Below are 17,073 nucleotides of genomic sequence, written 5' to 3'. Positions count from 1 at the left end.
GGAATGGGAGGACAGGAATGTACTGTACAAGCATGATGATCTGCAAGTCAATGTGGCAGTAAGGTGAAAACACGGTGTAAAACCTTAACTCTTCAGTAAACAGAGCCACACACTCTCCCTCCCTCAAAATACACACATCACTCTCTCCCACAAGCACACACTGCTCCCAACTTTAAAAAATGGTAGGTACAAAACTGAATTGAAGGAGCACCAGAAATATATTTTTGTATAGTGTATATATATATATATATATAAAATCTAATGCAACATTGTTTCTTGAGCTTAAATAAAACATCCCATAAATGTTCCTTACGCACAAACACTTCAAATGTTCAAATGCACAAATTTGTTAACATACCTGTTCGTCAGCCTTTCTCAGTTCTAAAGATACTCCATCCATCTGACGGGTGTGGCATATCAAGAAGCTGATTAAACAGCATGATCATTACACAGGTACACCTTGTGCTGGGGGACAATAAAAAGGCCACTAAAATGTGCAGTTGTGTCACACAACAATGCAACAGATGTCTCAAGTTGAGAGAGCGTGCAAATGGCATGCTGACTGCAGTAATGTCCACCAGAGCTGTTGCCAGAGAATTTAATGTTCATTTCTCTACCATAAGCCGCCACCAATGGTGTTTTCGAGAATTTGGCAATATGTCCAACTGGCCTCACAACCGCTGACCACATGTAACCATGCCAACCCAAGACCTCCACATCTGTCATCTTCACCTGCGGAATTGTCTGAGACCAGCCACCCAGAGAGCTGATGAAACTGAGGAGTATTCTGACTGACTGGGACCGGCTCCCCAGAGGGTGGGCCCATGCCCTCCCAGGCTCACCCATGTCTGAGCCCCTGCAGTCGTGAAATCCATAGATTAGGGCCTAATTAATTTATTTCAATTGTCTGATTTTCTTATATGAACTGTAACTTTGTAAAATCATTGAAATTGTTGCAAGCTGCATTTATATTTTTGTTCAGTATAATTTAGTCTTCCATTAAGGCCTATATGAATCACACCTATATGAATCACACCTATATGAATCACACCTATATGAATCACACCTATATGAATCACACCTATATGAATCACACCTATATGAATCACACCTATATGAATCACACCTATATGAATCACACCTATATGAATCACACCTATATGAATCACACCTATATGAATCCTACCATTGATATAGTTTAATCTTCCATTATGGCCTATATGAATCACACCCATATGAATCCTACCTTTGATATTGTTAAATCTTCCATTAAGGCCTATATGAATCACACCTATATGAATCCTACTTTTGAAACACATCTCATGAGAAGCAGACTCTTTTCCTTTCTTCCTGGGCCAATCAAATTAGCCTAGACCGATTGTCAAGTTAGCAGGTTGTCAGCTAGGTAACGTGACTGAACAACGTTGTTTCTCAAACCAATAATTAGCGACCCTGGATTCGTTTAAAACAGCTCGCAACAGTTTGTGAAATGATATCAAATCTGTGCAAATAAATAAATAAATGAATAAATCACACAAGGGAAAAAAGTAGTGCTGGTAGAATTGGTATTTGCTGTAAATCTGCAAGCATGACAGTCACGAAGCTGTGCTGTATGTGTCGTCTCTGGCACTCAGAGGCTGCGTGACAGTAAACTTGTAAAAGCCTACCCAGACTGGTCCTCTGTTTCATGAAATTATACAAATGCATCAACTTTGCTCGCTCGGCATGCTGCTCCAATGTAACATCTAATCTAACAACAGAAGACTCATCAGGGACTGCATACCCACTCTCCCTCACTGCTAAAAAGTCAAGGGATGTGATTAATTTCTGAAGGCACCGTACATCAAAATAGAATTACAATTACGGGAATTAAGTTAGTTACAATGAGAAGGAGACGGCTACAATGAGCAGCCATCTGGTAGGCTGTTGTTTAATGGAGTTGTTGTAGACATGGACAGGGAGTGTAGAAAAACAGCCTAAATTAGCGGGCTATCTTGGCTAGCTTCTTTACATGGATTTGCCGCAGTGAAGACAGGCACTACCAGATGGGATGATAGATAACCTACGGCAGAGTTCCCTAAGTGGCAATGCTTTTATACCCCGGTCCCTGCCCATCCCCTGCTGCAAGCAAGCTGAGCAGCACCTCTCCTAAGTCACGCAGGCTGCATAGCAAGCCAGACCCCAAGTTGCAACAATGCATTTCGACTGCACCCCCAATTCCTCAGTAACAAGGCACATGGACAACTCACTTGGAGTTTGCCAAAAGGCACCTTGGACTCTCAGACAATGAGAAACAAGATTCTCTGGTCTGAGGAAACCATGATTAAAATCTTTGGCCTGAATGCCAAGCGTCACGTCGGGAGGAAACCTGATTAGTCAGGATTAAGAGAAAGATGAACGGAGCAAAGTACAGAGAGATCCTTGATGAAAACCTGCTCCAGAGCACTCAGGACCTCAGACTGGGGCAAAGGTTGATCTTCCAAACAGGACAACGCAGGAGTGGCTTCGGGACAAGTCTCTCAATGTCCATTAGCGGCCCAGCCAGAGTCCAGACTGGAACCTGATTGAATATTTATAGAGAGACGTGAAACTATCTTTGCAGCAATGCACCCCATCCAACCTGACAGAGCTTGAGAGGATCTGCCAAAGGTGCTTCAACAAAGTACTGAGTAAAGGGTCTGTTCCATTGAACGTTAGAATAGGCAAAACGAGTGACCTAAGTGACCGAGCGTGGTATGATCGTCGGTTACCGTATCTCAGAAACGTCCGGCTTCCTGGGCTTTTTACAAACAACAGTGTCTAGGGTTTACCAAGAATGGTGCGACAAACAAAAAAAACATCTAGTCAGACTCTCAATCTCACAGACACAAACAAGACTTGAGTTGCATTAGCATTTATTTTACCTTTATTTAACTAGACAAGTCAGTTAAGAACTAAATTCTTATTTTCAATGACGGCCTATGAACAGTGGGTTACCTGCCTGTTCAGGGGCAGAACGACAATTTTGTACCTTGTCAGCTCGGGGATTTGAACTTGCAACCGTTCGGTTACTAGTCTAACGCTCTAACTACTAGGCTACCCTGCCGCACCATGGTAACCTCCGGCCCTTCAACATTGTCTTATCTGTGATATTTTTGTTGAAAAACTAAGGTCACAAAAGAATTTAATTAAACAATACAGCACATTACTTCTTACTAGTTATACACCTAAAATACTACAAAGCATGCTCGTCCATTTTTTGTGTTTTGTTGGTGTAATGTTAGCGGGGGTGTTATTTTTGCTGGTAAAAAAATGTGAGTGGCTGGTGTCCCATAAAGTTAATTTAGGCCCTGCGGCCAGCCCTGATAAACAGCCACAGAAACAGCCAACCAGAACTGATAAATCAGATAACTGACAGGCCCTGACCTTAACCACCACAGCAAACAGAGCTCCGTGTGTGTGTGTGTGTGTGTGTGTGTGAGATTGATTGAAAGGCACCAACAGCATCTCTTCAGCTATCAGGGTGGTTTTCCAGCCCATATAAAAACACCATGGCTTAGACACTACTTCTGCTTAACCAGTCAGTCTGTCTTCACCCTGCTTCTGCTTGACCAGTCAGTCCGTCTTCAACGACTCCGTCCCAAATGGAGCTCTGGTCAAAAGAAGTGCACTACATAGGACACAGGGTGCCATTTGGGAAGTGTCCATGATGTTACTGTGCACTGACAAAACAACAGCACTCATGTGGGAAGACAAAGGAGGAAGTTACAGTTATTAGAGGCACCCTCTTCCTTATGGGCCCTGGTCGAAAATAGTGCACTACATTGGGAATAGGGTGCAATATGGGACGCATACATGATGGGCTTTGGGCCCTGGTTGAAAGTAGTGCACTATATAGGGAATAGGGTGCCATTAGGGAGGGATCCATGATGTGCCTACATCGGTCGTGTGTGTTGACTCGTGGTAAACCATTCCAGGATATGCAGAGTCGGGAGACCGGATGAGAGAAAGCAGCTTCTGATTTGTGCAATGAGCCCTAAGCAATTACCCACAATCCTGTAATCTTCCCCACAACCTGCTTGTGACTTTATATCCAAGCCTCTGTGTGTGTCTTCCCATCAACAGTTATAGCAACTACAATAGAGTTTCATCACACACTTTCTGACTAATTCGTATTTATGCCTAGCAGTTAGAGAGGAGAGACAGCAACTGAAGGGTTGCCAGTTCGAATCCCGGGTCCGAAGGGAAAAAAATATTGTGGGAAATGAGCTGGAACCAGAGGGTTGCTGGTATCAAATCCTAGGCACTAAACCGCCCACAAGAACAGCAGCCCCCCTAAACTCTCCACAACCTATGTGTGTATGTATCTTTCAGAGGGGTTGGGTTAAAGGAGGAAGTCAAAATTCAGGTTGGGCCTTGTGTGCAAATGTCCAATAAAGTGGCTAATAAATCATAATCTCACTAGTACAGCAGGCATGTGTTCACAACTACCACAGATATCCTAATAAATGAAGGGAATCATTGCATGTTTCAACTGAAATGGTTTAAAATGGATACAGTATTGTTCCATCATTTCTCTATCAGGCTGATACAGAGAGAGACTCATCCATGCTTTTATTACAAACAGGCTTGACTACTGTAATGCTCTCACGCCTGGTCTACCCAATAAAGCCATTGGTCAACTGCAAAACACACATGGGTACCTACAAAGACCAGACGGAGAGCACACATTAAACCCTGTTTAAAGGTTTCTACACTGGGTGCTTGTGTCATTTGGAATTCATTTTAGGATTATTCTATTGGTTTTTAAATCAATCCATGATTGTTCACCCCAATACATATCAGACATGCTTTTAAGTTATGTACCCAGTAGGTCCCTCAGGCCTTTTAACTATCCCAAAGCCTAGGACCAAGAGGCATGGAGAGGCAGCCTTTTAACTATCCCAAAGCCTAGGACCAAGAGGCATGGAGAGGCAGCCTTTTAACTATCCCAAAGCCTAGGACCAAGAGGCATGGAGAGGCAGCCTTTTAACTATCCCAAAGCCTAGGACCAAACGGCATGGAGAGGCAGCCTTTAGTTACTATTTACCTTATATTTCACGAGGCAAGTCAGTTAGGAACAAATTCTTACTTACAATGACAACCTACCGGGGAACAGTGAGTTAACTGCCTTGTTCAGGGGCAGAACGACAGATTTTTACCTTGTCAGCTTTGGGATTCGATCCAGCAACCTTTTGCTGTTACTGGCCCAACTAGGTTACCTGCCGCCCCTAACCACTAGGCTACACCACCATTTCTATACCACTGTCAGCTTCAGTACACAAGGGAGGTCACCCAGAAGGGGGGTACTGCTGCACAACTAGAAGCATTTCGCTACACTCGCAATAACATCTGCTAACCTTGTGTATGTGACCAATAACATCTGCTAACCTTGTGTATGTGACCAATAACATCTGCTAACCTTGTGTATGTGACCAATAACATCTGCTAACCTTGTGTATGTGACCAATAGCATCTGCTAACCTTGTGTATGTGACCAATAGCATCTGCTAACCTTGTGTATGTGACCAATAGCATCTGCTAACCTTGTGTATGTGACCAATAGCATCTGCTAACCTTGTGTATGTGACCAATAGCATCTGCTAACCTTGTGTATGTGACCAATAGCATCTGCTAACCTTGTGTATGTGACCAATAACATCTGCTAACCTTGTGTATGTGACCAATAACATCTGCTAACCTTGTGTATGTGACCAATAACATCTGCTAACCTTGTGTATGTGACCAATAACATCTGCTAACCTTGTGTATGTGACCAATAACATCTGCTAACCTTGTGTATGTGACCAATAACATCTGCTAACCTTGTGTATGTGACCAATACCATTTTTATTTTTTTGTATTTGGAAAGTGGTTCGGCATGGAAAAAGACACATTCGACAGGTGACACGAATGCTAATTGATGAGGCACGGCCCAGCGGGGAGGCAGGCAACAACCCTAGGTCTGTGGTGATGTTGAGAGAGGGCTGGGGGGGCTAGAGGATTGAAGCCTGGAGGTGTTGACATGGGCAGAGAGGGGATGGGAATTCTCTGGATGTCTGTCAGTCAGCCTGGCCTGCCAGTTTACAAGAGTTCCTAATGACACTGATGCTGCTATTGTCTTTCTCTCTCATTAAAAATATAAGAGGAGCAAGTAAGGTAACAACGGAACATATGAATCCATGTTCAGGCAGAGGTCCACCAGACTTGCCAGTCATTTCAAGGGCAGAGTATGACGGGCCACTGTATACTGATGATACTAGAGAACAGATACTGGACATGACAAGAGCAGCTATTTAACGTTACTGCCGTCTATAGTTAGCTAACGTTATATAACAATCACGGTTCATGTTTATAATTAAGCTAACATTAGCTAGCTATCACAGACATTGCAGTAACAACAAAAAACATTGCAAAGATCTTTATATTGTAAAGTAGTTAGCTGATCCCATTGTTCGTGGATCATCTGACGTTAGCTAGATAGATAAACAACGTTAGTCACATAGCTAACTAGCCTTGTTACCAAAATATGTATGTTAATAAACCAATATATTTCAGATTACCTCAGCCAGATAGCTAGCAAACAAACGTTTATGACAATGCAAGCTTCACAGCTAAGTTATTTACACATTAAACCAACGTTAGCAAACGTTGTTTACTTACCAGGTTTTGTGAATCCTCAGTTTAACAGATGGAAGCAAATCGGTGAAATCCCAGATAGAAAGGCAAACAATGACAGACCCCTGAATGAAGTTGTCGTTCCCGAAAATATATATTTTTTAATGTACCTAGCAGCTAACGTGTAGCCTGTGTGACTGCAGTTTGACTAGACTAGCAAACTAACTATAACTAACGTTACCTTGATCTGGGTAACTCACGTTAATGTAGCTCAATAGAAATGTACTTGCAACCTGAGACCAAGTATCCAGCTAACTGTTAGCTAGCTAACATTAGTTATCTAACGGTACTCTGGTTAACCCTTAGCTAGCTAACAGTTAGCGTAGCTAAATATCGGAGTACATTAACTAGGTAATTTACTGTACGTTCGCTTGGCTAGCTAGTTGGTAGCCAGTTCGCTTCTGGCATTGTTAAGTTAGCCCCTGGGTTAGCACAATAGCTACCTAATTTGGGTCCTTCAATTTCAATTTGGACAACAATATATATATATATATATATATATATATGTGTGTGTGTGTCCCTCTCGTCTGAAACCACGACTCAACCCAATAATAATGTCAGGCCGTAACATCGACCCTCATAACATTACTAAGCTACGACTAGCTATCTACACAATGTAGCTTGAATAAAAATTGGCAACCAGTAGCTAATTCTATACAATTGTGAATCAGTTTGTAACCCAAGAAATGTTTAAAAATAATAAAATAAAATGTTTGGACACTGCGAGTCGTATAATTTCCTGATGTAGCGCTGTTGTCACCTAGCGACAGCGCTGGGTGGTGAAGTTCGCAACTTCCGGTGGCCTTTTTCTGAATCATTCGTTTCTAAATAAACGTCTAAATAAATCCGCTCCATAAAAAAATAACTTTTACTTATTCAATAAATTGTATTTTATTTTTTTTATTCTAAAGAATACACACACACGCACACGATTTAAAATAAAATTAAAGTGACTGGTCAGATTCATGTCAGGATGAGCCTGCAGGAAGGGTACCACGTGAGGGAGGAGGAGGTCTTCCCTGTAACACACAGCGTTGAGATTGCCTGCAATGACAATAAAATCATTCCAATGATGCTGTTGTCTTGCTTTGAACAATTTGTAAAAAATAATAAAATGCAGTACTACAGGATATTTCTTAACGTGGCTCTTTATTAGCTAGCTTTAACTGTCATGCTCACGTATCGCCAACCAGGATCAAACTGCCCATGACCTAACCATTTGGGTCGTCTTAACCAATCATAGCACAGTATGATATGGCGGTAAAATGCATCCAATTACAATTCAGTATGTTTACACATATGAATATTACACCCCCCTTCTTTTAAAACAAAAGAAAAATGTTTACATATTCTAAAGTTTTCTTTTGAAAACATGCTCTGTAGTTTGAACTCAAGATAAGGAACCATTTATATTGCATACTACACCAACTGAATCAACATAGACTCTGAAACAATGATCCAACATACTGTTACTTTTCCAACAAGGGATTCTCAGCAACTCAGCTTTCACTGTAGAAATAACATCTTAACATTTCAAACAAATACAATACCAAAGCATTTCAAGTGAACTTTCAATAACAAGTTTACAGTCTGGAACTCTTTTAGGGCAGCGATCCGCCTACACCCTTTGACATTTCACAGGTCTAGGGACAGCTCTGGGCTTGACCTCTCTTCCTGACCTTGTGCGATATGATGCTGAGCATGCTTCTGTGTCAGTCAACAGTTCTTGTGGTGTTGCAGGTAAGTATGGTGTATGTTGTGCTGTGTGTGTGTGTTTAGTCCATTACGTTCTCTTTCAGGGGAACAGTTCGTCTCATCAGTGTGTTGTTCTCTTGTGTTCAGTACGGCGGTACACCGCTCCTTCTGCGGTGCGGACGTGATATGAACGTTCAGTGTCAGCTGTCTGGGTGATGACTGCTGGCTTCCAGAGGCCATGCTCCTGGATTCTAACTGACTCTCTGTCGTTCAGTGTCAGCTGGCTGGATGACGACTGCTGGCTTCCAGAGACCATGCTCCTGGATTCTAACTGACTCTCTGTCGTTCAGTGTCAGCTGGCTGGATGATGACTGCTGGGTTCCAGAGACCATGCTCCTGGATTCTAACTGACTCTCTGTCATTCAGTGTCAGCTGGCTAGATAACGACTGCTGGCTTCCAGAGACCATGCTCCTGGATTCTAACTGACTCTCTGTCGTTCAGTGTCAGCTGGCTGGATGACTGCTGGCTTCCAGAGACCATGCTCCTGGATTCTAACTGACTCTCTGTCGTTCAGTGTCAGCTGGCTGGATGATGACTGCTGGCTTCCAGAGACCATGCTCCTGGATTCTAACTGACTCTCTGTCGTTCAGTGTCAGCTGGCTGGGTGATGACTGCTGGCTTCCAGAGACCATGCTCCTGGATTCTAACTGACTCTCTGTCGTTCAGTGTCAGCTGGCTGGATGATGACTGCTGGCTTCCAGAGACCATGCCCCTGGATTCTAACTGACTCTCTGTCTTTCAGTGTCAGCTGGCTGGATGATGACTGCTGGCTTCCAGAACCATGCTCCTGGATTCTAACTGACTCTCTGTCGTTCAGTGTCAGCTGGCTGGGTGATGACTGCTGGCTTCCAGAGACCATGCTCCTGGATTCTAACTGACTCTCTGTCGTTCAGTGTCAGCTGGCTGGATGATGACTGCTGGCTTCCAGAGACCATGCCCCTGGGACTCTCTGTCTTTCAGTGTCAGCTGGCTGGATGATGACTGCTGGGTTCCAGAGACCATGCTCCTGGATTCTAACTGACTCTCTGTCTTTCAGTGTCAGCTGGCTGGATGATGACTGCTGGCTTCCAGAGGCCATGCTCCTGGATTCTAACTGACTCTCTGTCGTTCAGTGTCAGCTGGCTGGATGATGACTGCTGGCTTCCAGAGACCATGCTCCTGGATTCTAACTGACTCTCTGTCGTTCAGTGTCAGCTGGCTGGATGATGACTGCTGGCTTCCAGAGACCCTGCTCCTGGATTCTAACTGACTCTCTGTCATTCAGTGTCAGCTGGCTGGATGATGACTGCTGGCTTCCAGAGACCATGCTCCTGGATTCTAACTGACTCTCTGTCGTTCAGTGTCAGCTGGCTGGATGATGACTGCTGGGTTCCAGAGACCATGCTCCTGGATTCTAACTGACTCTCTGTCGTTCAGTGTCAGCTGGCTGGGTGATGACTGCTGGCTTCCAGAGACCATGCTCCTGGATTCTAACTGCTCAGTGTCAGCTGGCTTCCAGAGACCATGCTCCTGGATTCTAACTGACTCTCTGTCGTTCAGTGTCAGCTGGCTGGATGATGACTGCTGGCTTCCAGAGACCATGCTCCTGGATTCTAACTGACTCTCTGTCGTTCAGTGTCAGCTGGCTGGATGATGACTGCTGGGTTCCAGAGACCATGCTCCTGGATTCTAACTGACTCTCTGTCGTTCAGTGTCAGCTGGCTGGATGACGACTGCTGGCTTCCAGAGACCATGCTCCTGGATTCTAACTGACTCTCTGTCGTTCAGTGTCAGCTGGCTTCCAGAGACCATGCTCCTGGATTCTAACTGACTCTCTGTCGTTCAGTGTCAGCTGGCTTCCAGAGACCATGCTCCTGGATTCTAACTGACTCTCTGTCGTTCAGTGTCAGCTGGCTGGATGACGACTGCTGGCTTCCAGAGACCATGCTCCTGGATTCTAACTGACTCTCTGTCGTTCAGTGTCAGCTGGCTGGATGATGACTGCTGGCTTCCAGAGACCATGCTCCTGGATTCTAACTGACTCTCTGTCGTTCAGTGTCAGCTGGCTGGATGATGACTGCTGGCTTCCAGAGACCATGCTCCTGGATTCTAACTGACTCTCTGTCGTTCAGTGTCAGCTGGCTGGATGATGACTGCTGGGTTCCAGAGACCATGCTCCTGGATTCTAACTGACTCTCTGTCGTTCAGTGTCAGCTGGCTGGGTGATGACTGCTGGCTTCCAGAGACCATGCTCCTGGATTCTAACTGACTCTCTGTCGTTCAGTGTCAGCTGGCTTCCAGAGACCATGCTCCTGGATTCTAACTGACTCTCTGTCGTTCAGTGTCAGCTGGCTGGATGATGACTGCTGGCTTCCAGAGACCATGCTCCTGGATTCTAACTGACTCTCTGTCGTTCAGTGTCAGCTGGCTGGATGATGACTGCTGGGTTCCAGAGACCATGCTCCTGGATTCTAACTGACTCTCTGTCGTTCAGTGTCAGCTGGCTGGATGACGACTGCTGGCTTCCAGAGACCATGCTCCTGGATTCTAACTGACTCTCTGTCGTTCAGTGTCAGCTGGCTGGATGATGACTGCTGGCTTCCAGAGACCATGCTCCTGGATTCTAACTGACTCTCTGTCGTTCAGTGTCAGCTGGCTGGATGACGACTGCTGGCTTCCAGAGACCATGCTCCTGGATTCTAACTGACTCTCTGTCGTTCAGTGTCAGCTGGCTTCCAGAGACCATGCTCCTGGATTCTAACTGACTCTCTGTCGTTCAGTGTCAGCTGGCTGGATGACGGCTGCTGGCTTCCAGAGGCCATGCTCCTGGATTCTAACTGACTCTCAGTGGTGGCAGTGGTCTAGCTGACTTGTCGTAGTATTGCTTTTGTTGTTGTTGTCTCTGTGCACGTTTTCCATGCATTTTCTTGTAGCTAACAACCTCAGGTTGCAGCTGCTGGTGAATGCTGGGAAGGATTCATCAACAGCTGGGCTGGTGATTTGAAGTTGTCAACTGGAGTGTTGCGGTATTCAAGGAGACTGAGGTGGGGGTCTCTCTTGTCTGCTTTTGCTTTGTCCATGAGTGATTTAGCAATCTGCACAGATTTTTCAGCAAGGCCATTACTTTGAGGGTAATGTGGGCTTGTGGTGACATGTGTAAACTCCCATGCTTTTGTGAAGGATTCAAACTCATTTGCTTTGTAACAGGGCCCATTGTCAGATATTAAAGTCTACAATGCTTTCAGCTTGTGTATCACAGCTGCAGATGTGGTGCTGTGAAGCTTGTCGAGTTCGAAGTATCTGCTGTAATAGTCCACTGTTACGATGTAGTCCTCGTTGTTCCAGTTGAACAGATCGGTTGCCATGACCTGCCAGGGTCGGTCTGGGATACAGTGAGGTAACATTGGCTCTTTGGTGTTAGAGGGGCGTCGTTCAAGACATATGGCGCATTTACCAACAACGTCCTCTATTTGTTTGCACATTCCGGACCAAAACAAAATGTCCCGTGCTCTCTGTTTGCACTTTTCCATGCCCATGTTTCCAGCATGGATCTTTGTCAAAATCTCTTCTCTGAGACTGGTAGGAATAATGTGTTCTCTCCTTTGAAAATTATTCCGTTCATCTGTGATAGTTCATCACGATGGTTCCAGAATTCTGAGACGCTCTGAGGGCATTTTCTCCTCTCCTCAGGCCATCCATCCTGTATGACTTTCCTCAGCTGTGCGAGGCCTTTTCTGTTTCTGCTTGGATCTCCTTCAGTTTTGTGTCGCGAACTGGTAAGTTGCTGTACACAGTGTACACTTGCATGTCCATGCCTTCACTGAGGCTGCTGTCCTTATAGGTAAGAAACTTCCTGGAGAGTGTGTCTGCGACAGGGATGTCTTTGCCTGGACGGTGAGTGATTGTGAAGTCGTATTTTTGTAGTTGAAGGATCATTCTCTGTAGCCTTGGTGGGGCTGCGGCTAGTCGTTTCCTCATAATTGACTCAAGGGGCTTGTGGTCGGATTCCACAATGACTTGTCGTCCATATACGTACTGATGGAAACGTTTACATCCAAACAGAATAGCGTAGAGCTCCTTTTCGATTTGAGCGTAGTTGATTTCATGGTCTGTGAGAGATTTGGAAGCGTAGCCGATGGGCTTTCCTTCTTGCAGTAGCACTGCACCTAGTCCATACTTGGACGCGTCCACTTGGAATCTGAGCTCTTTGTCGGGGTCGTAGTAGGCAAGGATTGGTCCTGGTTCTCTCGTGATCAAGTCTGTGGCTTCAGGCTGGCTTCAGGCTATTCAGCATGGGAGAAGAGCTCTGTGGCTTCAGGCTATTCAGCTTGGGAGAAGAGCTCTGTGGCTTCAGGCTATTCAGCTTGGGAGAAGAGCTCTGTGGCTTCAGGCTATTCAGCATGGGAGAAGAGCTCTGTGGCTTCAGGCTATTCAGCGTGGGAGAAGAGCTCTGTGGCTTCAGGCTATTCAGCTTGGGAGAAGAGCTCTGTGGCTTCACGCTATTCAGCCTGGGAGAAGAGCTCTGTGGCTTCAGGTTATTCAGCGTGGGAGAAGAGCTCTGTGGCTTCAGGCTATTCAGCTTGGGAGAAGAGCTCTGTGGCTTCAGGCTATTCAGCATGGGAGAAGAGCTCTGTGGCTTCAGGTTATTCAGCTTGGGAGAAGAGCTCTGTGGCTTCAGGCTATTCAGTATGGGAGAAGAGCTCTGTGGCTTCAGGTTATTCAGCTTGGGAGAAGAGCTCTGTGGCTTCAGGCTATTCAGCTTGGGAGAAGAGCTCTGTGGCTTCAGGCTATTCAGCTTGGGAGAAGAGCTCTGTGGCTTCAGGCTATTCAGCATGGGAGAAGAGCTCTGTGGCTTCAGGCTATTCAGCTTGGGAGAAGAGCTCTGTGGCTTCAGGCTATTCAGCTTGGGAGAAGAGCTCTGTGGCTTCAGGCTATTCAGCATGGGAGAAGAGCTCTGTGGCTTCAGGCTATTCAGCTTGGGAGAAGAGCTCTGTGGCTTCAGGCTATTCAGCTTGGGAGAAGAGCTCTGTGGCTTCAGGCTATTCAGCTTGGGAGAAGAGCTCTGTGGCTTCAGGCTATTCAGCATGGGAGAAGAGCTCTGTGGCTTCAGGCTATTCAGCTTGGGAGAAGAGCTCTGTGGCTTCAGGCTATTCAGCGTGGGAGAAGAGCTCTGTGGCTTCAGGCTATTCAGCATGGGAGAAGAGCTCTGTGGCTTCAGGCTATTCAGTATGGGACAGTGGGGAATGTAGGGACCCGGTGTGTAAGTAGCTACATGTGGGGAAAACATTTAATCCCAGGTTAGACATTTTAAGTTGTTTAGTATTGTCAGTTTGTAACTCCACTCACTACTTGTAGCTATATAGTCCATTTGTTGGTGTTGTTGGCTCATAATGTGGCTGTTAACACCATTATGAAAAGAAGCACGAGGGAAGTCCTACAATATTACGTTTTTCTAAGTAGTGAGAGCGCTCTGGAGCAGGCGACGTTGAAAAGCCATCTTTAGACATGTACTTTTCTTAAATGTAGTTTTGTAATTTACTAAAACAAGCGGACAACGAGAAAATTGCATTTTAAAAACGGTTACGTTTTTTTTGTCGTTGCTGTGAACCAATAGAGTAACCACAGGTTATCGAATACCGCCCGAGAACGTTTTGCAACTGAACGTGGCCTTACTCATTACTCCACGTGCTTAACCTATGTCACTTTTGGTTTTGACGAGCCAACTTCAACATCGGCCAGAGCAGGTAACCTGGTTCACACCCAGGAGGCAGACCTGTTCCAAAACTATATCACTTTTCACCCGACGTAAACTCCTCCCACTTGGGAGGAGCCAGATAATCGAATCCCTTCAGTGAAATTAGAAATATAAATAAATAAATAACAAACAGAAAAAACATTTTACAAATCTTAGATCAGCTTTTAAAGACTACCAGAACCTACTTGTCTCAAAAAGGCCTGTGGTGTTGATCGTATCCTAAATGAAACAATTAAAATATACAGACCACAAATTTAAATTGGCTATACTTAAACTCTTTAACATTCTCCTCAGCTTTGGCATTTTCACAAACATTTGGAACCAAGGACTGATCACAACCAATCTACAAAAGTGAAGACAAATTTGACCCTAATAACTACCGTGGGATATGCGAAAACAGCAACCTTGGGGAAATCCTCTGCATTATCATTAACAGCAGACTTGTACATTTCCTCAGTGAAAACAATGTACTGAGCAAATGTCAAATTGGCATTTTACCAAATTACCGTACGACAGATCACGTATTCACCCTGCACACCATAATTGACAAACAAACAAACCAAAACAAAGGCAAAGTCTTCTTATGCTTTGTTGATTTAAAAAAAAAAAAAGCTTTTGACTCAATTTGGCATGAGGGTCTGTTGTAACGGCTTTTCTTCCTGGGAAGGAGAGGCAGACCAAAACGCAGCGTGGTTAGAGTTCATGTTATTTTAATAAGGTGAACTGAATACAAAACAATAAACGTGAAAACCGAAACAGTCCTAACTGGTTCAGAAAACACAAAGACAGGAAACAACCACCCACAAATCCCAACACAAAACTGGCTACCTAAATATGGTTCCCAATCCGAGACAATGACTAACACCTGCCTCTGGTTGAGAACCATATCAGGCCAAACATAGAAATAGACAAACTAGACATACAACAGAATGCCCAACCAGCTCACGTCCTGACCAACACTAAAACAAGGAAAACACAAAAGAACTATGGTCAGAACGTGACAGTCTGCTATACAAATTGATGGAAAGCAGTGTTGGGGGGAAAACATACAACATTATAAAATCCATATAAACAAACAACAAGTGTGCGGTTAAAATTGGCAAAAAAAACACATTTCTTTCCACAGGGCCGTGGAGTGAGACAGGGATCCAGATTGATCCGCCACCCTCTTCAACATATATATCAACGAATTGGCGCGGGCACTGGAAAAGTGCATTTAGAAAGTATTCAGACCCCTTGACTTTTTCCACATTTTGTTACTTTACAACCTTAATCTAAAATTGATTAAAATATTGTTTGGCCACCCCTGCATGCAAAATTCTGTTTTGCGTAAAACACCAAATAATGCATGCAGAGCAGAATTAGGCCGATACCCGCTAATTATCAAAATCCAGAAAAGAGCCGTTAAATTCTACAACCACCTAAAAGGAAGCGATTCCCAAACCTTTCATAACAAAGTCATCACCTACAGAGAGATGAACCTGGAGAAGAGTCCCCTAAGCAAGCTGGTCCTGGGGCTCTGTTCACAAACACACCCCACAGAGCCCCAGGACAGCATCAGTAACACAATTAGAACCAACCAAATCATGAGAAAACAAAAAGATCATTACTTGACACATTGGAATGAATTTAGCAAAAAACTGAGCAAACTAGAACGCTATTTGGCCATAAACAGAGAGTACACAGTGGCAGAATACCTGACCGCTGTGACTGACCCAAACTTAAGGAAAGCTTTGACTATGTACAGACTTAGTGAGCATAGCCTTGCTATTGAGAAAGGCCGCCGTAGACAGACCTGGCTATCAAGAGAAGACAGGCTATGTGCACACTGCCCACAAAATAAGGTGAAAACTGAGCTGCACTTCTAACCTCTTGCCAAATGTACAGTATGACCATATTAGAGACATATTTCCCTCAGATTACTCAGACCCACAAATAATTTGAAAACAGATCCAATTTTGATAAACTCACATATTTATTGGGTGAAATACCACACAGTGTGCCATCACAGCAGCAAGACCTGTTGCTACAAGAAAAGGGCAACCAGTGAAGAACAAACACACACCATTATAAATACAACCCATATTTCTGTTCATTAATTTTCTATTTTGTACTTTTAACTATTTGCACATTGTTATAACACTGCATATAGCATATATAGCCATACTATGACTTTGAAAATGGCTCCATTCCTTTGGAACTTGTGAGTGTAATGCTTCCCATTTGTTTTTTGATTGCTTCACTTTTGTTTATTATCTATTTCACTTGCTTTGGCAATGTTAACATATGTTTCCCCATGCCAATAAAGACCTTTGAATTGAATTGAGAGAGACCAGACTTCACTTATCCATTGATCCACAGAGCCCTGCAGTGGAAGTATCATAATACCCATAAAACCTAGTGGTCAAACAAGGAAATTATTCAAATCGTTTTTCCACCATTCAAACACTTCAAAATAAGGGTTGTATTTCATGTCAGCTTACCCTGGCATTGAAGTTTTGATAACCTTGTAAATCTCTCTCAGACAGGTTTTTATGGGTATTATGACTCATACTGTGGTTCTCTATTGCTGGACATAATAAATTGTGCAGAACATTCACAACTCTGCAGAATATGTTGAAGGGGTCGTCCCCAGGCGGTGAAGGTAGGCAACAACACATCCGCCACTCTGACCCTCAATACGGGGGCATCTCAGGGGTGTGTGCTTATTCGGCGTGGGCCCTCAAATCCTCCAAAGGTTATACAGCTGCACCATTGAGAGCATCTTGACAGGCTGCGTCACCGCTTGGTACGGCAACTGCTTGGCATCCGACCGCAAGGCGCTACAGACGGCAGTGTATACCCAGTACATCACTGGAGCCGAGCTCCCTGCCATCCAGACATTTTG

The 17,073-nt window shown here is 44.4% G+C and overlaps 1 protein-coding gene across 1 annotated transcript in view; it reads right to left on the bottom strand.

The window, feature by feature from the left end:
- Positions 1-7,474, bottom strand: part of LOC112241649 (inositol hexakisphosphate kinase 1) — a 105,782-nt gene extending 98,308 nt beyond the window's left edge. Inside the window, exon 1 of the mRNA XM_042329678.1 lies at positions 6,682-7,474. The gene's annotated coding sequence lies outside the window, so the exon portion shown is untranslated. The remainder of the gene's footprint in view (positions 1-6,681) is intronic.
- Between the last annotated feature and the right edge of the window lie 9,599 nt (positions 7,475-17,073).

Source organism: Oncorhynchus tshawytscha, linkage group LG02 (genome assembly GCF_018296145.1).
Source record: "Oncorhynchus tshawytscha isolate Ot180627B linkage group LG02, Otsh_v2.0, whole genome shotgun sequence".
NCBI classification, from domain to species: domain Eukaryota; kingdom Metazoa; phylum Chordata; class Actinopteri; order Salmoniformes; family Salmonidae; genus Oncorhynchus; species Oncorhynchus tshawytscha.
This window is presented reverse-complemented; position numbering and strand designations above follow the sequence as displayed.